Raw genomic sequence first — 22631 nt, 5'->3', positions numbered from 1 at the left:
TTCACAGAAATTCTTTCTTGTACAAATATTTTCTGTACTTTAACACATGCCACTATCCATGAAGAGACATATACACATCAAACTGCATTAAGTGATTGTTCTGTAATCTGGTTCTGACTTCCCTGCTCTTTACTTACAGAGAATAAGATCTGTTCTCTCCATGTATGAAAGAAAATTATTCACAGATGACTTTGTGCTCCTGCAAATTTCAGTAATTCCTTTAGGAAGATCAAGAGAGCCTGACACCCACATATAAAATTTTAAAAATAATTATAAAAATCTCCACTTGTTTGCAGATTAAAATAAGCAACACCACCACAGCAAAGTAAGTGAAAACAAGCTGCAGTAAATAGTCAGGGTGAGTCTCCCAGAGGCTGACTGGCAGCGAAGCAGGACAACACAAAATATTTCAGCAAAGGTTACACACAGTAACATTTAAATTAAAGGCAGCTCAGTTGGGTAACTAAATGAAGTGCCAGCTCAAATCACGTTCCTGTCCATCACACACCAATATTCCATGGAACCCCCACTCCAGTGTATCTGCTCTTGCAAAAAAGGGTTAATAAACCAATAAGCTATGGCAAAGCTTTGGATCCCTATTCATTTCAAGTAGACAGATGAACTCTAGCTAGAAAAGCATTAAAATAAAAATCTGTTTCTATTGCCTTTACTGCTGTGTATTTACATACCTTCGAGAAAGAAAAAGAAGAAAAAAAGAAACGCATTAAAGTTTTTTTTACTTGGTTTAGCTGTTCAGAAACTGTTTCAAATTATGGCACTCTTCCTCCATTCTGGCCAGAATTCTGCACACAAAAGAGGGGCAAAATTTGTAACTTTGCCTTCTCCCACAGCCCAAGACTTCCAGAGATACAACGAATTACTTATGAGGAATTTACCTGCAGTAAACTAAAACCATGAGTGATACTTCCACAAGGGGCATGAACAATGCTGCTTCAGAACTCCTCACTGGAGTCACAAAGTGCCTTTGGCAGTGGGATGCATGCTGGTTTGGGGAAGAGGTGAAAAAATTATGTCTGACCAAGTGCAAATAAGTTGCTGCACTAGGATCAAAAATAAATTCTAAAGCCACTGGTAGCCCTCTGGCATCTCAAGGAAGAAACTAAATTTTTCTATTTAGCTGGAATGCAGATGTCTAATATCAGAGTAGCTATTAGTCGTGTCTAAAGGCTGGGGTAGCCTTTAACTGAAAGCCAAGAACTGAAGCATTTGGGACATCCCAAACACTATGCAGCAGCACATGAGGACATCCAAACCAGACAGTAGTAGTATATTAAAGACTCTAAGCAGTTCTAAGCTGCTCAGCATTCCTCCATTTAAAACTACTGACAAGAAAATTGGCAGAATTTTACTACAAAAGAGAGCTTCTTTGCATCCAAATATTGCTAGAAAATAAAAAAGGGCACAGGAATGGAAGGAGCCTGGCATTTTCTACATTATCTTCTGTTAGAAGAAAGAGTTAACTCTATAACATGCCAGGCATTTGTCTGTAAAATACTTAGGTATTTTCATCACTTTATTGAGGCAGAGGTTCTTCTTTACCCAGCCACTATAGAGGTACTTGCTTAGTTATCTGGCTCACTGCTCCTAGCAATGTATCCAAATATATTTAAACTCATGCACTGGGGGTAATTTTGCAAAAGAAAATATCCTCCGCAGAATAAAAATAAAATATTTGTGACTTGTCTGTGATGACATAGTAAGCCTGGAGCAAAAATTAAGAACACAGTTTTTTGTATCCCATTCCACATACCACAGGATTACTCAGCTTCCTTTGTATCCCCTCAATCCATTTATCTATTCTAACCACTGTACTATGTTAATACCTCTTCAAAGTCCAAGACCTAATTGAAACTATCCCAAAAAGCCATGTGTGCCAGCCACACAGTCCAGCTGGGCAGAGCTCCATTAAAAGCCAGGTTACTTAGGGACTTCCCATCCAGCACCCTACTCAGTGATTTATCTCCTCAGACGATTCAGAATCACTATTAGCAAAGCACAACAGGGGGCCTCTCAGAGCCATAAACACCTTCTTCTTCTGAAGAACAGTTTGGGTGCCAAGGACAGAAGACAGACAAATATGAAATCATTGAAAGAGCCCTGCTTGCTTAACCACATTTTACAACCTCAGATCATCCGAATACAGTAAAACTAGTTACAGCTACATAACTAGTTTTACTACTTGACCAGTAGTTTAAGGGTGGGTTTTTAATGACAAAATTTATATTATTTTGAAAAATAAACTGTTGATGTAGGATGTGATGAAGAAAACTGTAATTTTCTACATCACTTTTTGAAATCTTTCCTATTCAGTTGGACAGTGGAAATGCTTTCAAGGAAGATAAATATAGTATTTGTCACTCTCAGTTCAGAACTTTGGGATTTGAAAGCAGGTTTCAGTGGCAATTGTTGTTACTGAAAATTTTGCACTGCAGACTTTATTTTCTCCAGTAAAAGAAGCAGGAAACACCGTGTCAATATCTAAAGAGTGAAAAATGTCTTATTTCCTTGCATTAACAAGTTTCTTTTTGAGGTTTCTTTCATAATAATTCTTTGGCATATCCATAACTAAATTGAGCATCTTAACTCTTAATTTCACTCCCCCTTCCCTCTTCCCTTAAGTCAGTACAAACATCACAATAATATCACATAATTGAAACTTCAACTGCACTCTACTGCTAAGGTAATACAGGATTCCTGCATCAGTTTCTATTCCAGGAACATCAGTAATTTCTGCCTTAACAGTGTCTAAGGCTATTGGTGATCATCTTCAAAGTCAGCAAAAGAAAAAATAAGCTTAAAAGGAGACAAGAAATTAATGTCAAAACTTCAGAATTTCTAGACCATAAGAAAAAGGACAAAATGACAGTATCATTTTAATTAACTGTGAAATAGTTAATTTTAATAGCCCTTTCACAAAGATACCTCATGGGGAAATAGATCCAGCCAGATCCTATATGGCAGACATTTTGTAAGGAAAGCATAACTGGAACAAAAAAGTTATTTTTAACATGTAAAGAGTCAATAAGTGCAATGAAGAATGTGTAGTTAAACAGATATTTTACAAACATGAATATAAATATTTCATGCTTTTTGCAAGCCAGATACAGCTTAAAACAATTAAGGGCTGCTCCTAGCTGCATAAATGTGAATTAAAAGCAAATCCAGGCCACTGAAATAACACCAGTGCAAAATTAGGGCCTTTGGGCCTATAAAGGATAATCTAGGGGGAAAAAAAAAGTACTCCTTTGAGGTTAAACTAAATGGTAAATTTTTACTTTAACAGATAGAAAAAAGTGGTCTTTACATGGCTTAAAATGGCTTAACAAAACTGGAGGAGGGATTGGACAGGATGGAATTAAATATCTAGTACATCTAGTTTAGATTAACAGAATGAACTGCTGGTCTGTGTTTTCAAACCCATCTCAGGAGTTTTGTTACTTTAGTGCTGCTTCTTCCATGGAAAAGATTCTCTCACTAAGAAGGCAAAGGGGAAGACATATTCTCTTGGCTTGTGTTGAAAATTCAGGAATCCATTTTCTAAGCACCTGAATTTACCTCTGAAGAAAACTGACCCATTCTTGCCTTTAAATACAAGAGCAGAATTATCTTGTGAGAACTCCAAAATGGCAAATGAGAAATGTTTCACACCAGACTAAAATTTAGCTAAAGCTTGTAAAACATATTTTCTCCATGGAAAAACAATTACATGCTAAAAGAAAATTACAAAATTAAGTACTATCCTATAAAAATGTATTTTTCTGAAGATAACAAGGTAGTTTCTGAGCTTATTAAAAAGTTTCTTGTCACGAAAGTTTAAAATGCTCCTGCTAGAAGAATCTCAAATGTACATGAGTCAAATATAATCATAATAGTTCTATTATTTCAGGACAACAACGTAAGACTGACTGAAGGAGACTTTCTAGCACTAGACTTTCAACAATGAAGGCAACCCTGTGTTTCAAAGAAATCTACATTATTTCTGACATGTTATTCTAGCTCAACGTTAACACTAGAGCTCACTAAAGAATCTAAAACTGAAAAGGGGGAAAAAATTTAAGACAGATCCACCATGACATGTAGCAGCATGTTTTGGTATTTCAACTCACCTGCTGCCGTCTGGACCACACCAAGAGGCTGAGATCCAAATAACTTTAAAGTTGCAATCAGAAACACTTTGCAAATAAACTATGGCAGGTAGTAGCCCAGTGTAAAACAAAACAAAAAAAAAAAATAGTGAGTGATATGGAAAGTATTTTGGAATATAAATTGTTTAATATAAAATAAAAACCCCAGAATTAACCATGCATATTAGATTCTTAAAACTAAAAACAAACTTTCTTGTGTCAGAAAAATCCCACAGATATCAAGCTCCTCAAACATGCTAAAGAAATAAACAGAAAAAAGCACACACCACTCCAGAACTCTACCAGTTACGATTCAGACTTTTGTTAATGCACTTCTGGATCTTCGTTCTTCTCAAGTTTCACCAGTTCAGGGTATTTCATGCCCGTTATAGTTTAACATCTCCAACATCAGATGCATGACAAGGATAGTATACGATCTAGCTGGTATCTTACTACAAACTGCAAGTTATTCTAGACATTGCCAGTCATTTAAGTTTTAGTCATGACTTTGCATTGACTGACTGGTTGATTATTGCTGATGGTTGTCACAATATACATATATTCATACAGTATATAATCTTATTAGAAAAATACATGTGTTCATTAAGAGGAGATCAAGCAGACTAATTTATTTTCCTTCAGTAAGATAACTGCTTGTCTAGACAAAGGAAATGCAGTAGCTCTTAACTTCCAAACTTCAACAAAGCATTTGATATAGTGCCTTTTCAAAAATTATTACTGAGTTGGAAAGGAATTAGAGAGATTAACAGACTAGCTAATCAGGAAATGTAGAGCTGAAACAGTAAGTAGATTTCCTTGAGATCCAGTGGCAGGGATAATTTTATTTCAGGTTTTCAATAAATGCTACAGCAAAAGTAGAAACTTTTAAATGAAATTTAAAAGGCAGAATCTGTAACAAATAAAATCGCAATGGGCTACAGAAGGAATTACCCATAGAAGATATGAGTAACAGAAATATAAATGCATTAAGTAGAAGGCAATGCATTCAGTAGTAACAACCAGCACTTCCTCTATGTACTGGAAGCATGTTAGTCTAGAAAACACAGTGGCGGAAAGAATGAAGCATATCAGGAGTAAGCAGGCTTAGTATGAGGAATCAGCAACTTTGAAAAAAAATACAATTATGCTTTTCAGATACAACAGGAAATCTATTTCCTGTTTATCAGCAATACTGTGAACATTTGCCATTCACATTCAAGAAACAGAACTAAGGATGCTGGTAAGAATGGGGAATGAAATTTAGGTAAGAAAACTGAAATAGTTGAAATTTATTTAGCATCAGAACACAAAGGAGGTATGACTATTTAAACAAATGTGTTGGCATGTTAGCATCAAAGGAAGGGGAGATATTTAAATCAGTGTTCCTCAGACCTTAAAACTAGGGCTGCTGGAAACTGGAGGACAGTGGGCCTTCCAATTTAATGCTCTCACTTTTATTTCATAGAATCGCAGAGTGGTTTGAGTTGAAAGGCACCTGAAAAATATCTCATTCCAACCCTCCCTGCCATGGGCAGGGACACTTTCCACAAGTCCAGGTTGCACAAACCCCATCCAACCTGGCCTTGAACACTTCCAGGGATGGGGCATCCACAACTTCTCTAGGCAACCTATATCAGTGTCTCACCACCTTCACAAGGGAGAACTTATTCCTAATATCTAATCTATACCTGCTGTCTTTCACTGTGAAGCATTCCTCCTTGTTCTATCATTCCATGACCTTGTAAAAAGTCCCTCTCCAGCTCTCTTGTAGGCACATCTGGAAGGTGCTATAAGGTTACCCCAGAGCCACATCTTCTGCCCAGCCCCAACTCTCTCACCCTGTCTCCATAGAAGAGGTATTCCAGCCATCTCCATGACCTCCTCTGGAATCACTCCAACAGGTGCTGGAACCCCAGAGCTGATGCAGCACTGCAGGTCGGCTCTCACCAGAGCAGAGGGGCAGAATCCTCTCCCTCCCCTGCTGTCCATGGTGCTCTGGATGCAGCCCAGGAGAAGTTTGGCTTTCTGGGCTGTGAGTGCTCATGGCTGGGTCATGACCAGCCTCTCCTCCACCAGCACCCCTAGGTCCTTCTGGGAAGGGTTCTTCACAATCTATTCAGCACCCAGCCCATGTTTTTGCTTGAGATTGCCCTGATCCATGTGTACAAAAGAGACGTTCTTAGCACACACTGATAAAATAAGTAAAAGTCACTGTTTGAAGACTGAATAATACCAAAATAATTTAAACAATAAGATCCCCTTGTGTCTCAGCATAATTATTTCTCTCTCAGAAAAAGATCAATTTTCAACTTAACATAACACTATCCTCTAAATGACCATATCTTCAAATGTAATTGAAAAACTGCAAATTCCCTTTGGACTGTATTCTTCTTGAATTCTTTTGGGCACTCCAGAGCAGAGCAGACATACTCAACTATGAAGCTGGCATAGTTTTTAACCACCTGGCCTGTGTACATCCAGTATTCAGTGGGACAGGTTCAAAGAACCCCAAATTCCTGTTTTGTCCTGAGGTGCATAAAAGAGTATGAGCATTGCCCTGCTTAAAACAGTTACAGTATTGTTGTGCTAATTACATACATCCATATAAGCACAGGATCAGTATTTTAGCCCCCACACAACCTTCCTCATTCCTCATTCCTCCTTCTTACCCTATTCTCCCAAATTACTTAAAATGAACAATAAAAAAACCCAAATAACCCTCAAACCAGTAACAAAAAACCCCTACAAAACTAACCTGGCCCAAGAACCTCTTCCAAACCAAACCATCACACTCAAGTACCTAAACCAACTACTTTTAAAATTAATTTTAAAAATATTAATTATTACATATATTCTCCTTATGTGGTGAATATATGTAATAAAAAGAGGTGCCTGTATCAAAATCTTCATATATTTCAGCCTTAAATCATTATATATTTAGCCTGAAGCCAAATGCTCTGGTGGGCACCACTCTGGAGAAGTTAAGGTCACATTTTTAAAATGTACATGGAGTCTGAAAAAGGTGCTGACAGATTTCTTCAAGCAGTTTTAAAAGTGTCTGAGGAGGCATATGGGGCTAAAAAAAAAGTACCTCAAATATCTAAAAAATGGGAAATTGGATGTCTACCTTGATTCAAATCCACTGAGCAGCCCACTGACATCTTCAGGTGTATAAATATCTCCAGTGTGAATACTTTTATAAAATCAACCCATAAGCCTTAACATAGTCTTCAGCTACACTGGAAGTTCTAACATGAATTAAAAAAATGAAACTCTTTAAAACTCAGGTTTCATTCTTAAAAAGCACCTTAGACAATCCAGTACCATTCCAGACCTTTCAGGTTTTTTCCAGCCCAGTGTATAAGCTATGATTTCCCCAAAGTCTACAACAGCATGTAAGTAGTAACATCCACAGTCTAAGTAGGTTACGTGCATACTCTGCCTGTTAAGGGAGTAATTATGTCATGTGATAGAAACTGCCTTTTTTCTTTGGTGGTAGACCTGTGCTAAAAGGTAAAAAGTAACAAATAGTGACACGCATCAGAGCCTATCAAAAATTACATAAATCTAATTCTAAAGGTGAATGAAAATTATATAAGAATCAACTGGCTTTGCAGCTGCCAAATGAATGAAAAATATTCAGTGAAATTATGCCAGAAAGTTCTCTTTTGTTCAAGGGTATGATGTGCTGTGGTTTAAAAGACAAAAAGGTAGGACCATGAAACAGAGGACGTCACAAATCATAAAGCCATGGAAAAGAAACTATTCTTTTTTATGGCACTTTTCAGAAATCTGAGTTTGTCATCAGAGCAAATAAAGATGGCTAAAATCCTTTAGTGAAGTTTTCAGCTCCTTTATCAAGCCTTAAAAGCTGCTGCTTCTGCACCACCAGCCTCTGGCCATGCTTCTTGCCCCAGTGCAAGCTACAGTCAAACAGCAGAGGGTGCTGGGGTCACCTCAGCAAAACAGGTTTGATCCAATATTGACCTGACTCTCCAAGTTTCTGGAACTGAAAGAAGGGAACTCCAACAGCAAGCAACATGAGCAACATCAGAAGCTCATAGCAAATTTAGCAATTTCCATGAACATCAGTGAGGCATCTACTTTCCCTTTTTCTCTTTGCTTTTTTCAACAAATTTTGATTAAGAATCCCATTATTTCTGAAAATACCAAATTCAAATATAAGTTCTGGAGATGTAATTAGGTAAATTTTCACGTACCTTTGCTGCAAAGAAAATTTTCATTACCAAGAAATTTTCAGAGTTAAATTACATCCAAGATTCAATTCAAACATTGTAAAATACTAACAGCTCCTGGGAAGGAAATGCAACTTGTACTACCCCACTGCAAAAATCATTTTCAGCCACAAAAGCTTCTGCAATTAATATTATCTGTAAGACTGCCAGGATAATTCAGTTAAACACAATTGCTTATTCTTGCAGCATTTTACTTCAACACATCCTTGTTCATGGTGAGGGATTTGTCCTGAAATGGAGGTCTAGATCCTTGTTCTCCAGCCCTGTTCTTGAGTCAAACCCTCCTGTCTAAAGCCTCCCAGTATTTGCAGTAAGGTGTAACTTCAGCTCTTATCTTCCAGCAATGTGCAGCGTTGCTGGGTCTTAGTCAAAGCATTGTTAACTCCTATGATGAGTGCATTTAATTTTAAGTGTCTCTCTCTCTTTCCATGTAGAAATTATAACCCACAGGAAAAGAGGCTCTATTTCCCTGGCATAATAGTGCTTTTATTTTAAAAAACAGGGGTTAGACATGTAGATTTTTCAGATTATCAGGGCAGTCACTATCCTCATCTGCACAACTATTTTTTCAGGAAATAAGTTTGAGTTAGTATTAAGTATTAAAATATTGTCAACAGTAACACTTTTACAGAACCCTCAGAAGAAAGAAGCAGGAGAACTCAGAACATGTTGCAAACAACTCTGTGTTTGAAGTGATACCACCAGAGAAATACTGCAGTGACACATCACTTCCAGACAAAGACAATAGAGAAGAGGCTATATTAACAGAACCTGTACATATCCAGCTCTGGATTTGAAGCTAACCAAAGGTAACAATACAGGCACTACTTCAACTTCCTCCCTTAAAAATTGAAAGGTTAAGGAGAGACAGTGAACTTGATCAGTAGTAACAAGGACTATATAGATTTAGAAAGAGGAAAAGAAAACAAACCAAAACAAAAAAGTAAATAAAGATATCTGATACTGTAGCCTACATTCCAGCTTTTTTCTTTAAACATCTTGAAGAGTAGCACCTCAGAGTACCTCAAAAAGTAGCACCTTTTTTAAGACTGCATGACTCTAAATACAGGTATACAAATTCCTCCTGCATAAATAGGAACTGCTCTATTAATATGTAGCAGAGCAGACATTCAGTGCTATTCTTTATTTCAGTGTAGATTCTTTTCTTCTTCCATAGGACTTTGTTAATACTGACTCTAGAAACAGCACACAGAAAAAGGAGCACTAAACAGCACATACTACTCTTGGGTACAAACTCCAATCTTTACACCTAGCTTAGAAAATAGTCCACCTGTATGTGATCTCCTTACTGATCTGAAAACCAGGAGGAGTAGAGATTAAAAAGAAACAACTTAAGCTGCCTTCCAAAAATGAATGTAGAAACCTTCGTGTAAATACATGCACCTTTCAGAATTTTAGCCCTGTCTCCTGCAAATGCTATTGTTGCCGAGATACTAACCTATATTCCAGGCTGCAGGCAGCACCCTGCCCGCAGACTCCCTGCCAGCTCAAGCTCCAGGAATGATGCCATGTGGAAATTTTGACTCATCCAGCCAGCTAGACCTAGGAAGTTTAAAGTACTATCAAGCCAAGGTTCTTACTAGAAATGGTCCCTTTTCCCCCTAAAAGTATGTCCCAATCAAACAAACAAACAAACAAACAAAAACTAATTTAAGGGAAATCAAACACAGCAGGTAAACATTTCTGGAATTTTATTTCAAATATTTAAAGGCTGATTTGTCTAATATCACCTTTTAAAACAGTTTAAATTTCATGGAAGACAAGAAAATGAAAGCATTTTAGAAATATGAGCCAAACCAAATGCCCCATTAACCACTGTGCTATACAGGAAGGTGAGGTGTTATTAGAGGTGAATGCCCTTACAGTAACAGGAGAGGCTAACTTAAGATAAAGTGATTATCTGCTTAAAATAACTACTAATAGTAATGCAGTATTATTGTATTAGTTTAAAGGTAATGACAATGTTTCCTTCTTCGGAAAAGCCAGCTTAAATATTTCATTGAAAAATTAAATTACTTTAATAAAGTATTCAAGGCTTTTGATCATATTTTGCAGGGCTAATCCTGAACAAGACAAGAATACATCACATAAATGAGAAACCACAAATAAAATTAAATAAAGTACTTGAAATTACTATTTTGGTGTAGACAAGCACACTAGACAACTTGGCATTCTCTGAACATGTATTTAAGATATCAAGAAATACACTTTCAAAATTCAACATATTGCACTTGCTAGTAACATCAGCATACATTGGTTGCATTTTTCAAGGATAATGAAACACGCACTTTACTTGCAGTTGGTTTAGTTACTAATGCTTTAAGTTCCATGTTTATAGAGTTTGAAACTGAATTTTTTTCCCTAACCTCAATATCACAAAGAAATTGTTATACCCAATGTTACAATATTGGCAATTGTGGAAGCAAATGACAGTAACAGATTCACATAGCCCTCCTGGCCCAGAAAACAAGAGTGAGCAGGTACACACTGCAATCACACAAATTGCAGGTACACAATGTAATTACATGAACTTTGGATTAGCAAAGCAACTGTAGGGGAACCTGTGGTCTCCTTCATTTTACCTGAGCTTTGAGTTTACTTACCTCACACAACACCTGAGCCTTTGCAGTATTAATATTTTAGCTAATTCTGTATTTTTCACTACAAACACAAAGGCAAAGATGTGTCATCTTAACGCTCCACAGTATTGATGGTTATGTCTCCAGTAACTCCTTCCAATGCCTTCATACACCATCATGTTTTCCAATGGCAAATATCAGAGGAATTAAGACTTGAAGCCCATTTCAGAGATCCAGCTCTATTTGTAGGCAAACAAACCCAGCTCTACTTGAATGCAAACCTGAGACAGAACGGTGGGGGCTATTTAACTCAACACAACAAAGTTTGACCATATCTTCTAATTCAACCTCTTTCTCTCTGAATATGGATTTCCCTAGGACTTTCTTCCTATCACATCCCTACTAATTATTATTCCACTTGGTCAGCTGCTCCCTATCCGCCATTCATCATGTGAAAAAATCAAATTTCAGCAGTAAAGGAACAGAACAGCTAAGAAAGTATTTTAGTGTGGTGAGACATGTAAGAGAGCAATGATGGGTCTACTTTGCTAGGCACTATTAGATTGGTCCTCTAGATCATATCTAGGCCCTTAAGATTTTTTCTATCATCTGCCTTCCACTCTGCACTTTGTGTTGGGATGCTGGCCAGACACTCACTACATTTCTCTTCCAGGGTTTCCAGGACTGGGTATCAGTAGAAAAGGACTACAGGATGTTACAGCAAGACATATCTTCTCCCCAGTTCAGAGATTGCCTTAGATGCTCATTTTCAACATAAATTTTGCTTAATTCCAAGTTAGATCCTTGTCCTCTCATCACTTGGTGGGGAAAAGGATAAAGGAAAACATCTGCACACTCCCAAAACACATGCATTTACTTTTATTATCTCTTAATTTAAAAGTCATAATCAATGTTAAAACCACCCGCAAATACATGCTTGCTTTTCTTTATAGAATAAAGGAAATAGATTATAGACTATAAAATAAAACTTTGCTTTTGATCTCTAATAAAGCTATACACCTTGTAAAAAATCTAAATTTTTTTCTCATTCCCATATTAAACAAGTTGCCATCATTATATAAAAATATTTATTGTATCTGGTTTTAGACAACCAATGCTAAGTTAGTTATGCAAAGTATCCAGCAATCAGGATACAAAAAACCTAGTCTTAAACAGACAAGGTCTACAGCACTAAATTCCCAAATTCAGGACCAACTACTTCCATTTTAATTGACTGTGAAGCATGATGCTGTGCAGGTTAACTTACAGCATCTCAATAAATTGTTATGGATGACAGCCACTCACTAAAGAAGCAAAGAATTTATTACCCATTCCATTTTTAATAATTCAAAGAACATCAATAATTATGACCTAATCAAAAGAAATGTCTGAGCTATGTAGTCTCATAAGATTCACTGTGATTCTGTACAGATGCAAATATAGTAAATGGAAATTTCCTGACAATTTCTCTTAAAGAAGACATTGACAATCCAGAATATTTTGTGTTACTTGAACTAGGTGTTCAGATCATAGAAGGAATTAATTATTCTGTCTAAATAACCTGAATTTGCAGCTTTTTCCTGTGTGAAGTACTTATAGTCACTAGTAGTTCAATGACTACATCCAATCTGTCATAAATAAAAGTGAAAAAAAATTCAGGTAACTCTAAAAGCAGCTTCATCTAAGAGTTTCAGAAACATCAAATAAACATTATGGTCCATGCTGAGCATGCACAACAGGCTGCACACCTAGCAGGGAAATCAAACTGCAAATCTGGAAAAAAATTAACTGGCAGGAAAAGGGGGAAACAAACCAAAACCAAGGCAAATAATGCTTTGCTTTTTCAAACTACATAACACCTCTTCACTTCTTGTTCCTATCTCTTCAACTCCTTCAATAGATACAGCTCATGGATTTTGAGGAACATTATCTCAGATGTTAGGAATACCAATATCCTATTCCTGTGAAGTTTAATGCAAGTGGAGTCAACAGCTTTTTTGTCTTCATATTGAATATACTGCTGATTATAAGGTTCCACCTGCCTGAAAACAGACGTGAAAACTTTAGGCCATGTGGTCCCTCCTACAGGAGCCTTTTCCAGGGGCCAGTGAGTTATTGCCTGAGGAACATTAAAAAAGTAGTAAAGGAATACACTCCCACCCTACTATCAAACAATCTGTACAGGGCTAATTCTAAGTCCAAACAGATTTATTCACTAGGATAGGATTGCAAGCTCATAATGCCAAGGTTGTCTTAATGGGTAATGAAACTTTGGACATGACTCTCACTGAGCATTGTGTGTACACAGGAAAAAGTCTCTCAGGAAGCCTCTATAAGAAATTTGGTATATATGCCTATACTTTAATTTATACTGCAATTAAAGATTTAAGTATAGGCATACTACAAATAAATTACACTGACAGTCTTCTGTCATACCCAAGCCTGAAAGTCATTTGGACCCAGCTAATTATTCAGAAATTTTCTTGTCTCACAGGGTGATGCTATTTTAGAACAGGGTACCAATAATTGGACAGTAACCATCCAGAGCTTCCACATTCAGAAATCATTTCTTTAGAAAAAGACTAGCAATTACTTCTTTTTGAAAAGCTGCCAAGTTATTCCCCAGGAACAGAGGCAGTGAGAGTCTACAGCTATAACAAATCAAGGACCTCTGTGTTTGATTTCACTGAGGCAGTTGTGTGTCAAAATCCAAGCCTTCCAAGCATCTCAAAAATATACTAACTGCTGCCTTCTACAAGAAAAAAAATCACATTTGTCCCTCATGACACAGATTTTCTGTTCAGAAGCAAACAACCCTGTCTGATAGGTTCTCAAAAGAGAAATTATTTTCTCCCAACACAAACTTATGGATCCGCATTTGAAGACAAAACGTACCTACATACAACTACTCACAGTGCAGATGCTGTTGCAATGAAAGGAAATAGCTTGTAACTCTCAGTGCACTTCTAATACACCCAGTAAAACTGCTGAGGAGTAAAGTAGGGAAAACAAAACTGAAGCACTGTAATACAATGCTGCCTCAGCTGCTGCTGACAGATTTTGATGGAGACAAATTTCTTGCTGCTGACAGATTTTAATGGAGACAAATTTTTAAGACAGTTACATCTGCACAATTTTGTGCTAAAAGACCCAGACTTCTACCCACAGAGTAGTATTTTCACTAAAAATACAGCGACAAATGCCCACAGTCTTACCTTAGAACAAAAAACCTGAGCAAAATAAACAACCATATGTAACAGTGAGATGCATGAAATAAGAAGACTTCAGATACCATCAGATAAGGTTGTCAAGTCAGACTAACATAACATACACACACTCAAAACCTTCCTTTTACCTCACAAGAATACATACGCTAGAAATGATGCAAATGGTCTACTTCTTTACTATTCCTGATGTGTGTATGACAACATATCTGCTTATCAACTTGCAGACAAAATACATTTCTCTATTTCCTCTTTAGTGAGAGCCCTCTGAATTTCACTTGAAGGTGGCTCAGGTGTTTTACAGTCAAAGCTGATAGAACAGTCTTTGGTAATTGTCATCTTTGTTTTCTGCTCTGAGTTACCTTGATAACTCAGTGTAATGGTTTGAGCCATTACACTGGTTATGCCTTAAATCCTGGACCTTACTGAAATATGCTGAAGCCTGCAGGGAAAGCTGGGGTAGAAAAACTTACTTTGAACTGAAGGAGGAAAAGAAAACCAAAAAGAAAAAAAAAAAATGAAATCCTATTAAAGTGGTCTGGGTAGCTGTGATTTCGAGCTTATTCATTTGACATTAGTGAGATTGTGTACACAGCAAAGGATTTAAGGATGATAAGACTGCAAGAATAAACATCAACAGCTGCATGGTACTATAAAAGTGTTCAACTATTCTTGCTTTAAAAATACCATGACTGTAATGAGAAGAACTCAGGGGGGTGGGGGAGGGTAGAGGGAAGGGGGAACAAAATGCACTAATTCTCATCACTGCAGAATGGTGAAAAAAAAAAAACCAAACAACAAAAAGAATAAATAAAAACATAACTAATGTCACTGTGCCAGTGAATCCTTGGTTATAATCCATGATCTCACCTAAATGTAATAAATTTGAGGTGAGGGAAGTCAGTTTACTCCTTAGTGAAAGGACATCTCAGATACTCCAAAGTGTCAGAACACTACAATGCAGCTGATGCTCTGTTGAATGCAGCAACTGCTTTCTACCTTTGTACACTGAAACCCTGGATCCACAATTGTTGCTGCTAATAGTGTTCATTCACATTTATGCTGCTGGGATTTTGAGAGGACCACATGCACTAAATTTTGATCACACTACAAGGCAGCATTTTTCCTTTGCTCTCTTGGCTTTCTGGCCATCTCTATGCGAGCTGCAAACAGATCTTTAAAGCAAATGTATGCTGAAGGCAGGGATTTTTGCCCTCCCCTTGTGATCACACAATCCATGATGAAGAACAGATCAAAACAAAATCCTCATCTCTGGCATGAAGAAAGCCAAGCATGGAGAATTTCAGCCACGTGGGAATTTGGTTCGGTAAAATACTGCATAATGATTACATAAAGAGGCTTTGATTACTGTAAAATTCAATGATACATGCACATCTAACAGCATTGGAAATCCTAAATGATTACACAAGCCTTTCATGTTTATTCATCAAATATTTAAAATACAGCATAATACAAAACATTTAACTAGTTTGCTTTGAGAGCAATTTATTATGCTCTTCCATCAAAAATTTGCTCAAGAAGATAAAGTCTCACATTGCATCCAGTGCATACGTTTCTAATGTAATTTTTAAACAGAATTATTTGCTCAGCTTTAGTTTTTAAGTACAAAGCTTCAAATGTAAACATTTACTGGTACAAGCATAACTATAACTGTAAAAGACACTTTTGCAAGGCACATGGTAGAGGAAGAAAAATCTGTTCTAACAGACTGAATTTGCTCTTTTCAATTTCACAGAACACACGCCTCAAAACCTCAAAAGAAAAAATCTGTTTCCAACCTCTGAGTGCCTGCTTTCATAACAAATAAACAAGAGCAGACTTACCACTGCTCCATACACCTTTGTTTTCATATTTTTAATCCTGATTGGATACTTTGCTTTGTTTTACATCAATCTCTACAAAGGGTGTATTATCTAGCAATGTCTACAAACCCTTCTGACGGAATAAGCAAGGAAGGAGAGGTGATGGGGTAGCCCCAAGTATCAGGGAGGGTTCTGATTGTCTAGAGATTAATGATGGTTACTATAAAGTGTTTACAGGAAAGGATCAGGGAGAATGGAAACAAGACAGATAGACCACCCAACCAGGATGAAGAGGTGGACAAAATGTTGGGAGAAGTCACACTATCAGTAGTCCTCATTCTCATGGTGTAACTTCAACTTACCAGATATCTGCAAGAAATTCAACCCAGAAAGAGTCCAGGAGCCCTAGAATGTTGGAAAGAGGCATTCCTGACACAGCTGGTAAGTGAGCCAACAAGGGAGGGCACATCACTGGATCTTTTTTTTGTGAACAGAGGAGAACCAGTGTGTGATGTGTTGGTTGGGGGCTGCCTTGTGCACAGTGATCACAAAATAATTAATTTTCAAGTCTCAGAAAAGGAAAGGGAGTCAGCAGAACAGCCAGTTTGGACTTTGAGAGGGCAAGGTTTGGTCCATTTAGCACTGTGGTTACCAGAGTCCCTTGGGTGGCAGTCCTGAGGAGCAAAGGGGTCCAGGAAGGATGGACACTCATCACAAAATCTTAAAGACACAGAAGCAGGCCCCCACCATGCCAAAAGACCTGCTGTTGGGGAAGAAGACTGGGCTGGATGAGCAAAGAGCTTTGGCTGGAACTCAAGTTGAAAAACAAAGTTTGTGGCCCTTGGAAGAAAGGGAAAGCAATGCAGGAGGACTACAAGGATTCCATTAGCTTATACAGGGATAAAATTAGAAAGAATAAAGGCTATCTAGAATTTCATTTGGCATCTGCCATAAAAGACAGTAACAAATGTTTCTATAAATATGTTAGCGACAAAAGGACGACTGAGGAGAATCTCATCTTTAATAGATGCAGATGCACACAAAGGATGAGGAATAGGCTGAGGTACTTCAAATGCCTTCTTTGCCCCAGACTTTAATAGCAAAACCAGCTGTTGTCTGGGTACCCACACAACAGAGCTGGAAGAACTGATCAATAAATTAAAAACTGACAATAAATAAAAAATTGCCAATGAGAACAAACAAATCCTTGAAGTGACTCAAACATTTCCACGTTGATGCATTTATCTGAAGGAAATCCTTCACCCCTGCAGTGCCTGGGCTCCCATGAGGGCTTCAGTACCTAGCCTGCTGGCAGCACCAGCCATCCTTCCCTCCTGAGGAACAGCTTCCTCCAGGGCCTTGGCCAGGGGTCGTCAGCATCAAAGGCACTGGGAGGGAAGGCAGATCAACTCTCTGAAAGAACAGAAGCTATTCTATCACTTGAGGGCATGTCTTCACAGCCAGGTTGCTCCACACTGACTACACAAACACTGTGCCATGCTCTGTTTCCTGTATTTGCTGCAACATTAAATATTTCAGAGGAAAACATCCCGGCCTTCTATACACTTGCCCCTTGAACACTAAAAGTCATCATTACAAACGACAGGGCAGTGCAAAAGCCACCTTGGATTTGTTTGACTGTTCTGATGTGCTCTGTGCTGGTCTAGGGAGAGGCAGAGCAATGAAGGATATACAAGAATTATATATTTGCAAGCTTTTTAGGTAGCGCTACAGAGACTGCAACAATCATGCCTATTTTACTGAAATCCCCAGCTGATTAAAATAAAATTTAAATGAAAATGTTATCATTTACTAATTTGTGCCTTTCTTTCTAAGCAATTTTCAAGGCAACCCTTTAAACTTTTAGAGAATACCACTGGTGTCATTGCTAGGTACCTTTACAAATCTTTTCCCAAATGTCAGCTCTTAGAACAAACCTTTGCCTGATGTCAGGCAGCAATAGCATTTGATTGGCAGAGTAGGTGGAAAAGGAAAAGAAAATGGAAAATTGAGGAACAGTAGGTTACAATTTTCCCTGAAGATACAGCAATAGGGAGGAGTTTGCCTCAATAAGAAAAAAGTAATAAAAGAGTAGGAGAAAAAATAGTAGATAGTTTCAAAGGGAGAAAGATTTTTGCAAAGCCAAATCCTCCCACTAAATTTTCAAGGGTGAGGTGCAAACAGCAGTAAGTCTACAAGTGGACTTTATGTCTATACCTATAACTTTACCAGTCTTGACACTTATCCTCAATTCTCTTACAGATAGACTAAGATATCTGAAACCTATTTGTACCCTCAGCCACTTCAAAGAAAGAATTTATATCAATATAAATCCAAAGGAAAGTAGTAAACCCAAAGTATAAACCCAAAGTAGTTTGAATTTCCCTTTTTGTATCCAAGACTTTTGAAAAATAGAGAAAGACTGACAACAATACTTTAGGTGGATTCAACACGCAGGTGCCCCGAAGAATCAGAAAACATTCCTCTCCTGCTCCTAATAATGATGAAGAACGTCTATCTTGATGCAAAAGGAAAACTCAACCTATCATCAAATATATATTTATGAAAAAAATAGATGATTTTGAAAAGAAACATGAACATTTAAAGCTTTAGTGCAAGTGTTTCTGTGGGTAGGACTGTAGCAGTCTACAGTACTGCTCTATTATGGAGAATGAGATAACAGGAGTTTCTAATTTGAGGCAGTATTCCTCTGCAAGTCCTGCAGAGATGGCAGTGAACAGAACTGACAAAGGGAAGACTTAAGAGTTGTCTTTAAACAAAGTATTGCACTTTGCTTCAGTTTTTGATGAGAAACTGTTTTGGTATTTTTAGCATTCACAGGAGTGAGATACTGAGTGCACTCTGGTGCAGGCAGAGAAAAGGAAGGCGAGGTGGAAGATTTCACATTCATCTCTGCTAATGCATTTTACACACTGCTCTGCAGCTCTCCTAATGTTCCAGCCCTGTGTGTCTCTTCAGTGGAGATGGCCAAGCACCAAAGACCAAACAGCATGATGGTGGTGGTGTGACAGGGATCAATGCCCATGAGAGAACACGGAACGCTGTCGCTTCAGATTTGGTTTCACAACTTAACTCAAAATGCCTCTGTCATGATGGATAGTCTTCATTTTCCACTCACCCCAGTGGGACTCAATTTTAACAGGGACGCTTGCAAAATCAAGAAACACACAAAGCAAAACCTTTTGCAAAATTTCATTCCTGGTGAACAGGTTTAATAGAAGATTCAAACCCCAAGAGTTAAAAGACATGTAATTTAAAGCCTAAGTAATCTAAAATTGCCACTTTATAACATATGTTCCCATATCCAAAACAGAACTACTAGCCCTATTACTTATAAAATTATCAAATTAATCTGATTTTATTCTCAGTGATTAAGATGAAATTTGACAAGTAGAAAAAGGAAGACCAGACTGTTAAATGTGTAATATTTTAACAGCCAGTTTCTCCTTGCTCTCAGGAGATAACAATGGAGTGGCTCTGTGCAACTTTCAGTATCACATGTGAATCCCAGTAGTAATATCCATCCAAAAGAGATTATCTTTGAAGGGGCAATAAGATACAGAAAGTTCCCAGCAGGTACAGAAAGTTGGTCCTGCCTCTGCTCCCAGCACTTGTCCAGGTGTGGATGAAAAAGAGGCGGCCCAACTCACTGGGTATGATGTTGGTAACTCTTGCTGCAGGACACACATATTTCAAATACAGAACAGCTTCTGCCTCCCAGATTAGGCAGTAGACTCCCAAAATCATCAGCTTTGCATTCTCTGTGGCTCTGTCATGTAGCAGTGGTACCTGACCTGTGCTATGCAGCATTGTCCCAGAGAATGAACCTGGCTTCAGCTCTAAAACTTGCTAGACCAAGCTGGGCTAACCTGCGTGCCTGTAAGAAAGGTAAGAAGAGCATGCTTGTGCAAAAGTGGGACAGAAGTAATATTTCAACAGTTTAGAAGCCTATAATTCTGATCTTATTAGACAATGACAAAGGACAGGTATAGCTCCAGCATTACAACAAAACCAACTTTATAAAATCCTAAAGAAAGTGTAGCTCAAGCCAGCAAAACATAAATTTGCTCCTGGCAATAGGAAAAGAAAAATCTTTGTGATGTAGAAACAGATGTCACTATACATTTTTCATGATAGAGTATTACCCACCCACTGTATGCATGGCTTCACTGGATATATTTAAAGGAAATTTCAAAAGCATTTCAACTACTTTATTCTAAGCATATCAAAGTAAACTGGGAATACCACAGACTTGCTTAAAAGTTTCTATTTACATGAAAACTTACAGTAACTAATCACTTAGAAAGACTAGTCAAAACAAACACAAACCTCTGTTTCATTAAACTAAAAACCCTAAATTACAGAAAATCTGACACAGCCAAGATATAATTATGATCAAAATCAGACAGAGATGCATTAGAAGTGAAAAGTGCAGTCAGAACATTCAGTGTGTCAAGCATAGTGAATGTGATCCCAGCTGCACAGTATTTCAATATAATTAAACAACACTTCTTACATAATGTAAATTAAATGACAGGTAAGAGTGAAATAACTAAAACCTTTCTGATACAGGAATACTAGTATTGAAAGGTTATTTTCAAGATTTTTTTAAAAGTGCAGGCCAAAAATAAATTCTGGCTGTTTCTCAGTGAGGAGCATCCTCTTGCACTTTAATATTATCATCTATGTGCACAATTCAAGAAGTATTTACTTAGTTTTATATTACAGAAAAAATCCAGCAGGTTTGAAAATGAGAGCTAATTCTCTTGTATAGTCAGTCAGGTTTAACAAAACCCAAGAAAAAGCTTTACCCTGTAATGTATTTACTGCCCTTTCCCCACCTTATCTACAGTCTTCTATTTGTGGCAGTAAAATCCTGCTGAATTTAATTAATGCACAGAATTCACTTCTTATAGTTGCAGCAAGAGAAATAAGAAAAGTTAAAGTATATATTTTATTAGCTACTGTGAGCTTATTAACTGAGGCAAGCAGTAGTACAGTACTGATGCTGTGGGAATTGTTACTGTAACACAATTTCTGCAAAATATCTCACAGTCAAATCCAAGGTTTATTTCTGCCCAATTATTTGAACTGGTGTCTGCTCTGGAGCACAGACTGGAAGAGCAGGGCATGCCTGGCAGGCCTGGATTCCCCTCTACCCCCAACTGGATTACCTGTCTGTTTGGAGGAATGGTGGACTACATTTGGTAGCCACAATATGTGGCAGCACTTTTTGAGGAACAAGAAATCCAGCTCTACTGTAGACTGGAGAATCAGAGCCATGACACCACAGCACTCGGAGCAGTTTTACTGCCAAAGGGACATAGCCAATTTCTTGGGTGGTGAAGCAAGCATAGAAATCTGTGCTGTTGCAGCTATGCTGGTAACAGTACCAAATTATGGTTCATTTCAACCTGACTTTTATGAGCCTACATAAAAATCCAGACTTGAAAAAAAGTCACCTAAGCAAACAGAAAGTGAGATGGTTTCTAATTCATTATAGGTAAGAAAGTCAAGTTTTATCAGGACTGAGATTTTAGGATGTAAACAGAAGTCCAAATATTGCCACAGATGAAGTTGCAACCAGGGTAGCCTGGGGTCATTCACATATGCTGCAGATCATCTTGATTTAAATCTTGCATCTTATTTAATTTTGTCTTGCCTACATCCAGCTTTAAAATGGCTGAGTAGCAAAAAATGCTAAATGTATGTAAACCAGAGATGAGATTAGTATTTTCCCCCCACAAAAAAGATACTGCAGTACAGATCTAGACTGTTTCACATAGTAACAATATAAATAAATACTATTACAAAAGAGAAAGGTATTCTCTCATTATTTACAAGCTACATCAATAGGATTCCCTGGGAGAGACTCTAGTCCTGTCCTACAATTGTAAGGAACAGTTACGGGAAGTTCTTACAGATTTGCAAAAAGCTTATCAAATTATATTAGTCCTCCAGGGTAGATCTTCTCTTTCATAAGCCTGGAGCTAGGAAAGCAGTAATATAGGGAAAAGAACTATGAACCCAGTTCACTTTTATCACTTACAGATAGGATATTATTTTCCAGTATCTGTCAGTCAGAATGAAACTGGAAGGGAAGGACAAAATCCACCTCCACTCACTCAATGCCTGTTACCTGTCCACAGGTGACAACTCTACTGAATAAATAGCAGATCCCATTTTAAGCCCCCATAATCTAATCCAATGCCAAATTTGAAGTACATACATTATAAAATGCACATACATGTCCCTTCCCCAGTTATTCTTAAACAGAGAAGAAATTCAGGTTCTATGCTTAAAATACTCCACACATTCCCATGAAAGAGCACAGTGAGGGGACAGAACCAACCTGCTGGCTCACAAAGTTTAAAAATTTAAACAAATAGATCAATAATTTTCTACCTGAAAAAAATTACAAGTTCTCAAACATAGAACTTTACTTTTGTGAGCAATTTAAAGACAGTCTCAATCTTTAAGTCATGCCTTTAATTTCCTTCTTCTAGATAATGAACACACATGCAGTCAGGACATAGCTTGCACTTGCTTTAATTATGCTGGG

The 22631-nt window shown here is 37.5% G+C and overlaps 1 protein-coding gene across 1 annotated transcript in view; it reads right to left on the bottom strand.

Moving 5' to 3' along the window:
* INPP4B (inositol polyphosphate-4-phosphatase type II B) overlaps positions 1-22631 on the bottom strand; it is a 290218-nt gene that overhangs the window by 130199 nt on the left and 137388 nt on the right. The gene's annotated exons all lie outside the window — the stretch shown is intronic.

The sequence above is a fragment of the Lonchura striata genome, chromosome 4 (assembly GCF_046129695.1).
Source record: "Lonchura striata isolate bLonStr1 chromosome 4, bLonStr1.mat, whole genome shotgun sequence".
Lineage (NCBI taxonomy): Eukaryota > Metazoa > Chordata > Aves > Passeriformes > Estrildidae > Lonchura > Lonchura striata.
This window is presented reverse-complemented; position numbering and strand designations above follow the sequence as displayed.